The sequence below is a fragment of the Rutidosis leptorrhynchoides genome, chromosome 1 (assembly GCF_046630445.1).
Source record: "Rutidosis leptorrhynchoides isolate AG116_Rl617_1_P2 chromosome 1, CSIRO_AGI_Rlap_v1, whole genome shotgun sequence".
Lineage (NCBI taxonomy): Eukaryota > Viridiplantae > Streptophyta > Magnoliopsida > Asterales > Asteraceae > Rutidosis > Rutidosis leptorrhynchoides.
This window is the reverse complement of record NC_092333.1, coordinates 639471794-639487265: the sequence shown is the minus strand read 5'-3', so window position 1 is coordinate 639487265 and position 15472 is coordinate 639471794. Positions and strand designations below refer to the sequence as shown.

General features: G+C 37.2%; 1 pseudogene; it reads left to right on the top strand.

The window, feature by feature from the left end:
* Positions 1–14486, top strand: part of LOC139849232 (F-box protein VBF-like) — a 59112-nt pseudogene extending 44626 nt beyond the window's left edge.
* Positions 14487–15472: the final 986 nt, after the last annotated feature.

Genomic DNA, 15472 nt, shown 5'->3' with positions numbered 1-15472 from the left:
ACAACTAATTCGTATTGAGTGAATATCTTTAGTCATCTTTTCTATTCGTCTCTCGAAAGCATCTATCTTTGCGGAAATGGAATCTAAGTCATGGCTAGAATCGGCTCTAGCTGCTTTAGATGATCTAATGATATCTTTTTCTTGGTGCCACTCATGTGAGTGGGAAGCAGTATTATCAATAATTTTGTAAGCATCAGTTTCGGTTTTCTTCATAATAGAACCACCAGCTGCTATATCTATGTCTTTTCTTGTAGTGATGTCGCATCCTCGGTAGAATATTTGTACTATTTGACAGGTGTCTAAACCATGTTGCGGACATCCTCTTAACAACTTTCCATATCTTGTCCACGCCTCATATAGAGTTTCATTTGGTTTCTGTGTGAACGTAACAATTTCTGCTTGAAGTCTTACGGCTTTAGATGCAGGAAAGAATTGTTTAAGAAATTTGTCAATTAAAACATCCCATGTATCGATCGCCCCTTCAGGTAACGATTACAACCAATCTTTGGCTTCTCCCTTTAAAGTCCAGGGAAATAACATGAGATATATCTGTTCATCCTCCACTTCTCGTATTTTAAATAGTGTGCAGATCCTATTAAAGGTACGTAGATGTTCATTTGGATCTTCCTTCGGCGCACCACTAAATTGGCATTGATTAGTCACCATGTGTAGAATTTGTCCTTTGATTTCATAATCTGGCGCATTAATGTCTGGATGAGTAATTGCGTGACCTTGGCCAGTGCGTTTAGCTTTCATTCGGTCTTCCATACTTAAAGGTTCCAGATTCTCCATAATTGAATTTGTTGAATCGGTATCACTAGATGATTCTGTTTTAATAGTTCGTTCTTCAACAATCTCTGTTTGAATAATTGGTGGCTCCGGAGGAAAGTTTAATGGTTCAGGATCTATGAACCGTTCCTGAATATTCTCCGGATTCTCAATTGTGAGGTTTGTTTCAAAAACTGGATTATCGGAAATTTGAACTGAAGTACTTGGTTGACTGGATGACGATTCTAAAGAAAAATCAACGGCGGTTATATTTGTTAAACGATGTCTTGATCGAGTTACAGGTGGTGAACGTACAAAAGGTGATGAACGTACAAAAGGTGATGAACGTACAAAAGGTGGTGAACGTCTTGCTCGGTGCATTCACAGAATATCCTATTAGTTTTTAAAAGGAAAGAAAAATTATAATAAGTTATCCAATCAATAGACTTTTCTGATTTTGCCCACGTTTCGAATAGCCAAAAGATGCAGCAGAGGGGCAGGATTCGTTTGGTCTCAATATAATTGAGGACTGTTTGGCTCCAATAACCCGGTCCACGTACAAATCCAACTATTACTACGAACCAGAAAATTTTGATGTCTATTAATTTAACCACTTAAAATAAATTTTCGTAATTTTAAGAAATTTAGATAAGAAGTAGAAAAAATTCTAATTCCTAAAAACTAGAATAGCGAGAAATAAGAGAGAAAAAGAGTTCGTCGAAAAAGGTCGAAAAAGAAAAAAAATGGTTGAAAAATAAAAGGTGACGGAAAAATAAAAGAAACTTATAAAAACTTAAAAATACTTTACTAACCTAACCTTATTACTACAACTAACTTAAAATTATAATCGCAAATTGAAATTACTAATTGGAATGATAATTGGTACATAGTAAAAGGAGTCTAAAAATATTAAAGCTTACAGGAAAAACTAAATCCCAAATGGAAATAACTTAAAAAGAAACTAAAACTTAAAAAGGCGTCGCAAAATTCTAAAGCACCTAAATCTTAGTCTAAAGAAAAAGCACTTAAGGAATTCTACGGCAAAGCCTAAAAATCTAGGAGTAAAAATAACTATAGCAAAAACTAAGTTTAAAATTAAATATGAGCTAAAAGATACAAATATTACACTACAACGATTAAAAAGGAACAAAATATAAAAGTTATAAAAAGTTATAAAAATATTAGATTTTATAAAAATATTATTTTTATATTTTTTTATATTATAGTATTAAGTAAATAAATAATAAAACTAAACAAAAGTAAAAATAACTAAATAAATTAAAAACTTAATAATAATAATAATAATAGTTTTAGGGTTTAGAATAATAATAATTAAATAATATCCGTAATAAATGCGTGATTAGGGTTTGGATGTGGCCTGGTCAACCCCTTCATGCGAGTCGCATGGAATAAGGGGGTGGGTCATGCGACTCGCATGGACACCCTGAACTGGTTCAATTGGACTGGTTCAAATGACAGGTCACGTAATTATTTAATATTTATTTTTAATTTCTGTTTTATATATAATATAAGATATAAATATATAATTTAAATAAAAACTTAATAAATTACTAAAATAAAATACAAATACTTTAATATTTTGTAAATAATAAAGAAAAACTTAAAATACACTTTAAAATATGTTTTTTTTTTTTTAAACAAAAATATAAATTTTACAAAAACTAATTATAACTAAAAAAAATATATGGCGTTTCGCTTTGGCGATTCCCCGGCAGCGGCGCCAAAAATACTTGATGTCAAAGCAGAGGGGTATATAAAATAGTTAATATTTTACTAGAAAAATACTATTAAATACGATACAATTTTACACAAGATATTTATTTATTTATAGAATGGATATACTTAAACCTTGCTACAACACTTATAGGCAGTGTACCTAATCGTACAGTAGTGTAGTTTTTAGTAAGTCCGGTTCGTTCCACAGGGAAATCTTTAAACAAAGCTCAACGCTATATTAGTTTACTTTTATAAAAATACAAATATATATATAAGTAATATTATTATTATAAAGGGGGGTTTTTACCGTTTAATGACCGGTTTGTCGATTTTAAGACTTTAGTCGCAGTTAAAACCTAATGTAAAATATTAATTAAATAAAAGACGTAATTTAAAGCGTAAAGTAAATAACGATAATGAAATTGCGAATAATAAAAATGCGATAAAATAAAATTGCGATAATTAAAAAGTACGATAATTAAAAGTGCGATTAAATAACAATAAATAAAAGTGCGATAATTAGAAGTGCAATTAAATATAAAATAAAGGAAATTAAATATGAAATAAAAGAATTATGCTTATTTAAACTTCCGTAATCATGATGGTTGACGTGTTGATTTTAGTTTTATGCCCATGGGTTAATTGTCCTTTGTCCTGGATTATTCAATATGTCCGTCTGGTTTTTGTCCATAACAGTCCATCAGTCATAAATATAAATTGCAAGTGTCCTTGTCAAATTATTATTATACCCGAAGTTAAATATTCCAACTAATTGGGGATTCGAATTGTAACAAGGTTTTAATACTTTGTTTAATGAATACACCAGGTTATCGACTGCGTGTAAACCAAGGTTTTACTACTTTGTTAACAATTACACCAATTACCCTTGAATGTAATTTCACCCCTGTTTTAATTATTCTAGTGGCTATTAATCCATTCCCGTGTCCGGTTAAATGAACGATTATTCGTACATATAAATACCCCGCCCATCGTGTCCGATCGAGTGTATATGGTAATTTATATGGACGCCCAATTGTAAATCTTTATATTAACATTAACAAACTTTCATTTAGTTAAACAAATATAAAGCCCATTAATAGCCCATAGTCTAATTTCCACAAGTGTCGTTCTTTTGTCCAAACCCCAATTATGGTACAAAGCCCAATTACCCAATTTTAGTAATTAGCCCAACATCATGATTACTTCGTTTTAAATAAGCATAATAATAACTTAGCTACGAGACATTAATATAAAAAGGTTGAACATAACTTACAATGATTAAAAATAGCGTAGCGTTACACGGACAGAATTTCGACTTTACACTCTTACAACATTCGCTAACATACCCTTATTATTTAGGATTTAAAATTAAAATTAAAATTAAAATATAAATTATATATATATATTACGTATATATTGAGAGAGAGATAGATATTATGTTTTTAGAAAACGGATGCCAGAAGTCGCTTTAAATAGAATGTGGCCTGGAAAAGGGGGTCATGCGACTCGCATGAGTTTCCCCTTCCAGCCATGCGAGTCGCATGGCAAGAGATTCCAGCTCATGATCTTTTGTCTGATTGCTTGCCGACATAATAAATAAATAATATAAATATATAAATAATTTTAATAATTATTTATATATTATATTATATTTATAAGCATAGTTGAGTAGATATTTTTGGTCCGTTGCGTCGGGCGTTTCTTCTAGGCTCAGGTCCAGGTTCCGGATTTTCGGACGTCCTCGCGTATTATTTTAAATCGCGTACTTTGCGTCTTGTAACTTGTACTCTTGTCATTTTGAGACGTTCCTCATCAATATTTTGAACCTTTTTAATTGTATCTTGTACTTTTTAGCTCTTTGGACCTTTTTGTCTTCAATTTGTCGAATTTGCCTTTTATCTTCTCTTTTTAATATTTAAACGAATATCGCTTGTAATTTGAACAATTGCAACTAAAATCTTGTCTTTCCTGAGGAATAATGCTATAAAATATGTGTTCATTTTTGGCATTATCAACCTGCCCAAAAAGAGTATTGGCTTTTCTCCATCTCGAGGGTGATTGGGATAAAGTTTTTAATATTGTTAACTGTGATAGCTGGATGAATCTTTGATTCTGACATGTTGTTGATGGAGAGGGATTGGTATAGTGATTTATGAGATAAAGAAAGAAGAGCAGAAAGAGAAGAAATCAACAGAAGAATATCGATAGATATGTAGGATAAACCTAGGCGTATGATACCATGACAGAATTGATAAATCATATAGTTTAACAACATGCACAACATCTAAGTCTAAGAGATTGTAACAACCCAACCCATGTGCAATCGAAATATGAAAAAAAAAAAAATTGTACAGCATAGTGGCGCGGCGCGACACTGACCTGCTCGGCGCGCCAAAACGGCCTGTCCAACTTTTCCTTTTTTGTGAAAAAGATCGCCCACTTCCCGACATATTTAGATGAAACGCTTTTAACAACATATTCCAATATATAAAACTAACACGATTTAAACATAAAATAAGTTTTACAAAGCGGGGCCCACATCGACCCGAATTACGAGTTTATTACATAACGTGAGTTTCGACCGCAAAAAGTTTAAATACCAAACGACTCTACGAGCATGGTGTTTGGGGTTAAACTACTCAATTCTCGGTCAAACTCCAAAAGCTAATATCTCCAAAAGGGTCCCCTAACACAACGGGATCTTTACTCCAAACAAACACCCTTACCTTTGTCCATACCTGAGCCTATAAAAAGGTAAACAACGAGAGGGTAAGCAAAGCTTAGTGAATGCAATAATTACACATACATATATATAACCCATCTATTTGCAATCACATTCATTAAATACCTCGTACGAACTCGTAACTCAATTAGCATGTCATCGTACCCAAAACACTTAACAAGTCGTACGTTATCACAAAACCGCATTAGCATATACTCAACACAATGTATATATATAAACAATATGCTAAATAATCGACAATCTCAATATGGTTAACCATAAACGCTATGGTGCTACCGGCTCGTGGTTCACACCATTCGCAATTGAGTCATACTCTTTTATAGTGCTACCGGCTCGTGGTTCACACTCGATGCTACCGGCTCGTGGTTCACATCTTATTTTATAGTGCTACCGGCTCGTGGTTCACACTCGATGCTACCGGCTCGTGGTTCACATCTTGTCGCACACATGTTATGGCACTACCGGCTCAATGGTTCATACCATAACACCCACAAATAAACACGTCATATACACATACGTATAATTACTCCACTCACCTCAAAATCTCTTGTGAAAGATAATAAAGCTCGGAAATCTTCAATGTAACGTACCTATTACATTATACATAATATCAATCACAAACTCAAGTTGGTCAACCAACTAAAACTCCATTCTAGTGTTATCTTGACCCATGGTGCAATTTCGACCCATTTGCACCCTTAACCCTAATATTTGGGCTAACATCCCCAAAACCCTAATCATTAGCCAAGTTAGGTTTAAAACACATTTCAACACAAGTTTTATGCATTACACACCAACATTAACTAACTTAGGTCCATTTTGACCCATTTGACCAAATTAAGGTCAACACACCCATTTCGGGTCATCCACTAACCCACACAACGCCCATTTACTTATCTCTAGGTGTGCTAGTAATTGACTAACTAATTTAAGCTCATAAACACCAATTAATACCTTGAAAAACCCTAGTTAGTCATCTTTGAGTCTACATGACCCAAATTCACCTAAAACACCCAATTCACTAACAAATGGGTTTTAAGTTCCTCACTTACCCCAAACCCTAACCCTTAATCAAATTAAATAAGGAAAACAAAGTTAGAACATACCACCACACTCAAAACATAGCTAGAAAGTAGATGAACAACTTTAGAACTTGAGCTTAAGCAAGATTCCTTCTTCTTCTTCCCCAAAATGAGTTTTCCCTCACTAGAATATCACTCTCTCTCTAGAAATTAAATGGAGGTGATAAGGGTTGTTGAAGATGGAGTAAATGAAGCTCCAAGACTGATATAGGGCCTTTAATTCGGGCCCCCATGTGTAATTACCAAAAAGCCCTCAAAATGTCTAATTTAAAAAGGAATAAGTGAACTGTCAGCAATTGGCGCGGCGCGCCATTAACCTGCACGGCGCCCGGATGGCCTGGGCAGAATTTTTCTTCATTTTAAATATGTACAACAAAACCCCCACTTCAAGTATCATAAATACACTTATGTACACTACAAATATTTGGGTCTTACAACTCTCCCCCACTTGAATCGGGGCGCGTCCACGTGATCCAAGCCGCATGACAAGAAGGAAGATAAACCAACACGAATTTTTCGGGCTCCCACGTAAACTCGGAACCTTTACTCCGACGCCATTGAACTTTAAAAGTCCTCACTTCTTTATTTCTCAACCTTTTGACCTTCTCATCGAGTATGGCAATCGGCTCCTTAATATATTCTAACTTGTTGTTTAGCTCAATTTTGCCTAATAGTACCCAAGATGAATCATCCGCAAGACACTTGCGGAGATGGGTAACATGGAATGTATTAGGAATCCCCGCAAGCTCTTCGGGTAATTCTAAACGATACGCGACTTCACCAACAAGAGCTAAAACCTTAAATGGCCCAATAAACCGAGGAGCTAACTTTCCCCGTTTTCTAAACCGAATAATGCCCTTCCATGGCGAAACCTTAAGCATCACCATGTCACCTTCTTGAAATTCGATCATTCGCCTACGTTTGTCGGCATACGACTTTTGTCTATCTTGAGCCTTTTTCAAATGATCCCGAATCATATCAATCTTGCTATTCGTCTCTAAAACCAAATCGGTACTCCCGATTTCTCTTTGACCAATTTCACCCCAACAAATCGGAGTTAGGCACCTCTGCCCATAAAGCATCTCGTAAGGTGGCATCCCGATACTAGTATGATAACTATTATTGTACGAGAATTTCACCAAAGGTAAGTGCTCGTCCCAACTACCACCAAAATCAATAATACACGCCCGTAACATATCCTCCAAAGTTTGGTTCGTACGTTCGGTTTGACCGTCCGTTTGAGGATGATACGCCGTGCTCAATTTCAATTGTGTACCCATATCTTCGTGAAACTTTTCCTAAAACCGAGATGTAAAACGGGTATCTCGATCCAAAATAATAGATATAGGAACACCATGTCGAGAGATGACTTCCTTGATGAACAACTTAGCCATACAGCTTTTGGTGTTCGGATTTAACTTGCTCCCATTTCCACTTAGCCATATCTCGATCCGAAGTAATGTGCTCCCATTTCCACTTCGTGATTTCTAACGGTTGTAACTTACCATACAGCTTTTGGTGTTCGGATTTAACTTGCAAACACGTGACGCATTACTCAAGATACTTAACAACATCACGTTTCATGCCCGGCCACCAATACTCCTTCCTTAAATCAAGATACATTTTTGTTACGCCCGAATGAATGGAATACTTTGACTTATGTGCTTCACCAAGTAGCACTCGTCGATAATCCCCCATCTTAGGCACCCACACTCTTCCTTGAAAAGACAACAAACCACGCGAGCCCATAGTAATGAACTCCGATTGCCCCACTATTCGTTCCGCATGCTTGTTGTGAACGTAAGCCTCTATTTGAATCACACCAAGTTTTTCAAGAAAATCGTTAGTAATAATCATACGTAACAATCTCAATCGTAACGCCAGGTGGTGACTCTTTCGACTTAACGCATTCGCGACCACATTCGCCTTGCCCAGATGATAAAGTATTTCACAATCATAATCTTTTACTACATCCATCCACCTACGTTGGCGATAATTCAAATCTCGTTGATTGATGAGGTGTTTCAAACTCTTATGATCCGAATAAATCGTACTCTTGACACCATACAAGTAATGGCGCCAAATTTTCAACGCATGCACAACCGCCGCCAACTCAAGATCATGAGTCGGATATCTCATTTCGTGTTCCTTTAGTTGTCGAGAGGCATAAGCGATGACTTTACCTCTTTGCATTAGAACACACCCGAGCCCATTTAATGAAGCATCACAATAAACCGTCATGTCTTCCACTCCTTCCGGCAACACTAACACCGGAGCTTGACACAATTTCTCTTTTAGCAATTGAAAAGCAATTTCTTGCTCGTTCTCCCAATTAAATCTCGCGTTCTTCCTCGTCAATTTCGTCAACGAAGAAGCGATCTTAGAAAAGTCTTGGATAAACCGACGATAATAACCGGCCAATCCGAGAAAACTTCGGATTTCCGTAGGCGTAGTCGGTCGTTCCCAACTCTTCACCGTATCTATCTTCCTCGGATCTACTTGAATACCATTTTTGTTCACAATGTGGCCAAGGAATTGAACCTCCCTTAGCCAAAATTCACATTTGGAGAACTTAGCATACAACTTCTCCCTTCGCAATGTCTTTAACACACACCGCAAATGAAGTTCATGTTCTTTCATACTCTTCGAATAGACAAGTATGTCGTCAATGAACACAATTACCGACTTGTCCAACATAGGTTGGCACACTCGGTTCATAAGGTCCATGAATGCCGCCGGTGCATTCGTAAGACCAAAAGGCATAACTACAAACTCAAAATGCCCATAACACTTTCGAAAAGCCGTTTTCTCAATATCTTCCTCACGGACCCGCATTTGGTGATAGCCGGACCGTAGGTCGATTTTAGAGAAATACGTTGCACCTTGGATTTGGTCAAATAAATCGTCAATCCGAGGTAATGGATAACGATTCTTGATAGTCACTTTATTTAACTCCCGATAATCGATGCACATCCGCATACTTCCATCCTTCTTTTTCACGAATAAAACCGGAGCGCCCCATGGCGAAGCACTCGGTCGAATAAAACCCTTCTCAAGCAACTCTTGAGTTTGATTTAAAAACTCTTGCATTTCCGTCGGCGCCAAATGATAAGGAGTTTTAGCAATGGGGGTAGCCCCCGGAACCAACTCAATACGAAATTCAACTTGTCTTTCCGCCGGAACACCCGGTAACTAAACCGGAAAAAAACGTCTTCGAATTCACTAACCACCGGAATTTCACGAATGGGTGGTGGCTCATCACGAGTATCAACAACATGGGCAAGAAAAGCCGTGCCGCCACTATCAAGGAAACGACGTGCCCGTGCAAAAGTGCATATCGGCACAAGTCTTCTACGCTTTTCACCATGGATAATTAACTCTCCCCCACTCGGGGCTTTCACACGAATAAATTTTTCATGGCATGAAATATCGGCTATATTATGATCGAGCCAATCCATACCAACAACGATATCAAAATCACCCAAAGTCATCGGGATAAGATCAATCTTAAAGTTTTCGGCACAAAAAATGACATCACAATTTTTACACACATCAACCACTAGCACCGTTTTGCCGTCCGCTATTTCGACTTCTACCGGACGACTTAACTTAGCTAACGATCTATTAAGTCTAGGCACAAATTTTGGAGATACAAACGACAAATTTGCACCGCTATCAAATAGAATCCTTGCCGGATTTGAGTTAACCATAAAAGTACCTGAGACAACTTCGTTGGATTGCTTGGCCTCATCATTGGTCATCAAGTAATTACGACCCCTAGCCGTACCCGCCGCTCTCTCCAACTTCTTCACATGATCATTATTCAAATCGGGACATTTCGGCATCTTGTGTCCCTCTTTACCTCAATTATAACAAGTAAGCTTGGTCGACGCCTTGGTACAATCACGGGCTATGTGCCCTCTTTGATTACAATTATAACACATGGGTCCGAAACCTCCGGAAGCACCCTTCTTCACACTATTAACGCTTTCGGAGCCTTTCTTGTTCTTTTTATTTGAAAAGTTCGAATAACTCGAACCTTCAAACTTTCTCTTTGAAAAAGTGAAATCGCTTTTTCTTGGAACCTCCGGCTCAAAACCCCTAGCCAATTCGTATAAATCTTCAAAAGACTTAGCCATACCCCGGCTAATCTTACCCTTCAACTCATCACTTAAAGTACGGTAGAAATCTAGCATCAACTTGTGATCATCACCAACATACTCCGGACAAAAATGAGTCTTTGCCAAGAAGGTAGACTTGAGAGTAACCAAGTCCATTGAACCTTGTCGCAAATTATGCAACTCGTCCTGGATTTTATCAAGATCGGAAGAAGTTCGGTATTCTTGGAAAAATTCCTTCTTAAACTCCTCCCATGTCAAGCACATGCATTGCTCTTCACCATATAATTTGATTTTATCGTCCCACCACAACTTGCCCTCTTCGCGCAACATGCTAGACCCATACCTCGTCTTCTTCTCGAGAGGACACTCCGCTGTACGGAACGCCCCCTCGATATTGGAAATCCAACAAGTGCTTTTCAATGGATCCCTCACCCCATTAAACATTGGAGGTTGAGTATCCTTGAAATTTTTGTAGTGGAAGTCCCGCCTTCCACCCCCACCATTACCTTCACCCCCTTCGCCTCGAGGATAAATGTTTCTAACCTCTAAAGCCTCCTCTATTGCGGCTTTCATTCGTTCATTGATCATTTCGGTCACTTGTCCATCAACCGACTCTTGGAAGACCTTTCGGACATCGTCAAGAAAATTCTTCTTTAGCCTTTTAAAGATGGCCTCAACCTTGGCCGTGAGTTCAACTTCCTCACTCGTACTTCCGTCATTGATGTCGTGTCCATTTCTCATCTTCATTCTATAAAACGAAGTAAATTAAGCTACAAAACGAAAGGACTTAACACCTATGTATATACATATACACCACACTACCCCATCTTGCTCAACAATCTTCGTACATCGCTTGTTTGACACGATTTGAACCCGTAACAATGGTAGCTAATCATTATTACGCGATCATGTCGCATTAATTCGCTAGTACAACGTCTATCTCGCTTGATGATTGCTAAAACAACACAAAACAGTTAGTGCAAGGTTAATTCACATAAACACTAGCACTAGCAATTCCTGTTCCGACCCAAAGTCCTACAAGTCCCGCATAACGCGCACACACAATAAAGTCTAAGTCTAGACACCTATCTCAAGTCGCCTAAATCCCTTAGACCATGCTCTGATACCACTTGTAACAACCCAACCCATGTGCAATCGAAATATGAAAAATAAAAAAAAATATTTTGTACAGCATAGTGGCGCGGCGCGCCACTGACCTGCTCGGCGCGCCAAAACGGCCTGTCCAACTATTCCTTTTTTGTGAAAAAGATCGCCCACTTCCCGACATATTTAGACGAAACGCTTTTAACAACATATTCCAATATGTAAAACTAACACGATTCAAACATAAAATAAGTTTTACAAAGCGGGGCCCACATCGGCCCGAATTACGAGTTTATTACATAACGTGAGTTTCGACCGCAAAAATTTTAAATACCAAACGACTCTACGAGCATGGTGTTTAGGGTTAAACTACTCAAGTATCGGTCAAACTCCAAAAGCTAATATCTCCAAAAGCGTCCCCTAACACAACGGGATCTCTACTCCAAACAAACGCCCTTACCTTTGTCCATACCTGAGCCTATAAAAAGGTAAACAACGAGAGGGTAAGCAAAGCTTAGTGAATGCAATAATTACACATACATATATATAACCCATCTATTTGCAATCACATTCATTAAATACCTCGTACGAACTCGTAACTCAATTAGCATGTCATCGTACCCAAAACACTTAACAAGTCGTACGTTATCACAAAACCGCATTAGCATATACTCAACACAATGTATATATATATAAACAATATGCTAAATAATCGACAATCTCAATATGGTTAACCATAAACGCTATGGTGCTACCGGCTCGTGGTTCACACCATACGCAATTGAGTCATACTCTTTTATAGTGCTACCGGCTCGTGGTTCACACTCGATGCTACCGGCTCGTGGTTCACATCTTATTTTATAGTGCTACCGGCTCGTGGTTCACACTCGATGCTACCGGCTCGTGGTTCACATCTTATTTTATAGTGCTACCGGCTCGTGGTTCACACTCGATGCTACCGGCTCGTGGTTCACATCTTGTCGCACACATGTTATGGCACTACCGGCTCGATGGTTTATACCATAACACCCACAAATAAACACGTCATATACACATACGTATAATTACTCCACTCACCTCAAAATCTCTTGTGAAAGATAATCAAGCTCGAAAATCTTCAATGTAATGTACCTATTACATTATACATAATATCAATCACAAACTCAAGTTGGTCAACCAACTAAAACTCCATTCTAGTGTTATCTTGACCCATGGTGCAATTTCGACCCATTTGCACCCTTAACCCTAATATTTGGGTTAACATCCCCAAAACCCTAATCATTAGCCAAGTTAGGTTTAAAACACATTTCAACACAAGGTTTATGCATTACACACTAACATTAACTAACTTAGGTCCATTTTGACCCATTTGACCAAATTAAGGTCAACACACCCATTTCGGGTCATCCACTAACCCACACAACGCCCATTTACTTATCTCTAGGTGTGCTAGCAATTGACTAACTAATTTAAGCTCATAAACATCAATTAATACCTTGAAAAACCCTAGTTAGTCATCTTTGAGTCTACATGACCCAAATTCACCCAAAACACCTAATTCACTAACAAATGGGTTTTAAGTTCCTCACTTACCCCAAACCCTAACCCTTAATCAAATTAAACAAGGAAAACAAAGTTAGAACATACCACCACACTCAAAACGTAGCTAGGAAGTAGATGAACAACTTTAGAACTTGAGCTTAAGCAAGATTCCTTCTTCTTCTTCCCCAAAATGAGTTTTCCCTCACTAGAATATCACTCTCTCTAGAAATTAAATGGAGGTGATAAGGGTTGTTGAAGATGGAGTAAATGAAGCTCCAAGACTGATCTAGGGCCTTTAATTCGGACCCCATGTGTAATTACCAAAAAGCCCTCAAAATATCTAATTTAAAAAGGAATAAGTGAACTGTCAGCAATTGGCGCGGCGCACCATTAACCTGCGCGGCGCACGGATGGCCTGGGCAGAATTTTTCTTCCTTTTAAATATGTACAATAAAACCCCCACTTCAAGTATCATAAATACACTTATGTACACTACAAATATTTGGGTCTTACAGAGATCATCCTTTTCTAAAATCAATTGGTGATAGAGAGACTACTCCTTAGTCTTATATGCATACATTTGTTTTTGTCCATGACCGATGTGGGATAACTTCCCAACACGCCCCCTCACATCGAGGCGTGGAACGGTTGTAGAGATGGCGGCAGGAGAAGAAGAAGAAAGCCTGACTCAATCTCTTTGTACCGACGGCGGCACACACATGGGGGCCTGACTCGGACTCGCTGTAGAACAAACCGTTCACCTTAGCTCTGATTCCATGACAGTAATATATGTCGTGACTTTCATTTTACATCAAAAGGGTATATATACATGTACATATCTTGGTCACCAAGCTAGTCTAAGAGTCCTATTTACATTCAAATATTGACTTGCCATATATTGTATACAAAAGAATATTATCGGCTATTACTAATGTTAACTTATGTGTGACAGATTTTCTGAGGTGGTAGAGCTTAAAACGATATCCAATATAGAAATTGAAGGAAGAATTAATATGGAAGACTTATCTACTAACATAACGTATGGAGCTTATCTCATTTGGGTTGGAATCTATTCCATGTGAGACATCAGTTTCAACGAACAAATGTTCAGTTACCAACACAACGTATTTATGTCCTCTAGATGATAAAAAGAAACAACTTGAAGCGTTGCTTTTCATGAACCGGAGACAAATGATGGAGAAATGGGTGGTGGAAGGAGAAGGCCGACGTCCGATCAATAGACAAGATGGATGGATGGAAATTGAACTCGAAGAATTCTATGTTAGAGAAAAAATAGAGGAGGTAAAAATGAAGTTAATGGAAGTTAAGGGTCATCAACTAAAAGGTGGACTTATCATTGAAGGAATTGAAGTCAGGCCTAAATGTTAATCATTAATTAACTATTGACATACTATACACTCATTCTTTTTAACGAACTTACAGATTATTAATTATTTATCACGTAAAGAAAGTAATTTGTTATTTAATAGGATTTATGTAATATAAAAAATACAGAGTGATTCTTTATTTTTATTTTTTTGAAAGACAATACTATTTTATAAAAGAAAAAACTAGCGAGAAACTAAAAATACAAAGCGAAAAATATACAACGATTATCACGCTCTCAAACTACTCACTACACACCTCTCAACAAACACCGATTATAATATCATTATGCTACGTTTGTAAGTTTTTTTGGATACTTTTACTGTAAATTTGTTACATTTTAATACTATACAATCACAAAAAACTCTTAAATTCCGGGCATGCAATACTTCTCTGGCGAACTTGATTTTACAACTGATAATGCTAAAAACGAACATATATTTCATAGCATTATTCCTCAAGAAAGACAAGCTTTTAGTTGCAATTGTTCTATTTACAAGTGATATTCGTTTAAATAATAAAAGGTGAAGACAAAAGACAGATTCGACGAATTGAAGACGCAAACAACCAAAAAGCTCAAAAGTACAAAAGACAATCAAAGAGGTTCCAATTATTGATAAGAAACGTCTCGAAATTACAAGAGTACAAGATTCAAAACGCAAAGTACAAGATATTAAATTGTACGCAAGGATGTTCGAAAATCCGGAACCGGGACCAGAGTCAACTCTCAACGCTCGACGCAACGGACTAAAAATTACAAGTTAACTATGTATATAAATATAATATAATATATAATTAATTGTATTAATTATATATATATATTATATTTATAAAATAAATCGTCGGCAAACAAAGAGCCAAATGTGGGTGAGCTATAAAAACAAACTCCGCGACTCGCGGAGTTTGAAGAAGGAACGGGCCGCGAGTCGCGGAGCCCCAAAAACTGAAACTCCCTATAAAAGCAAACGAATTCTGATCGCAAAAACATA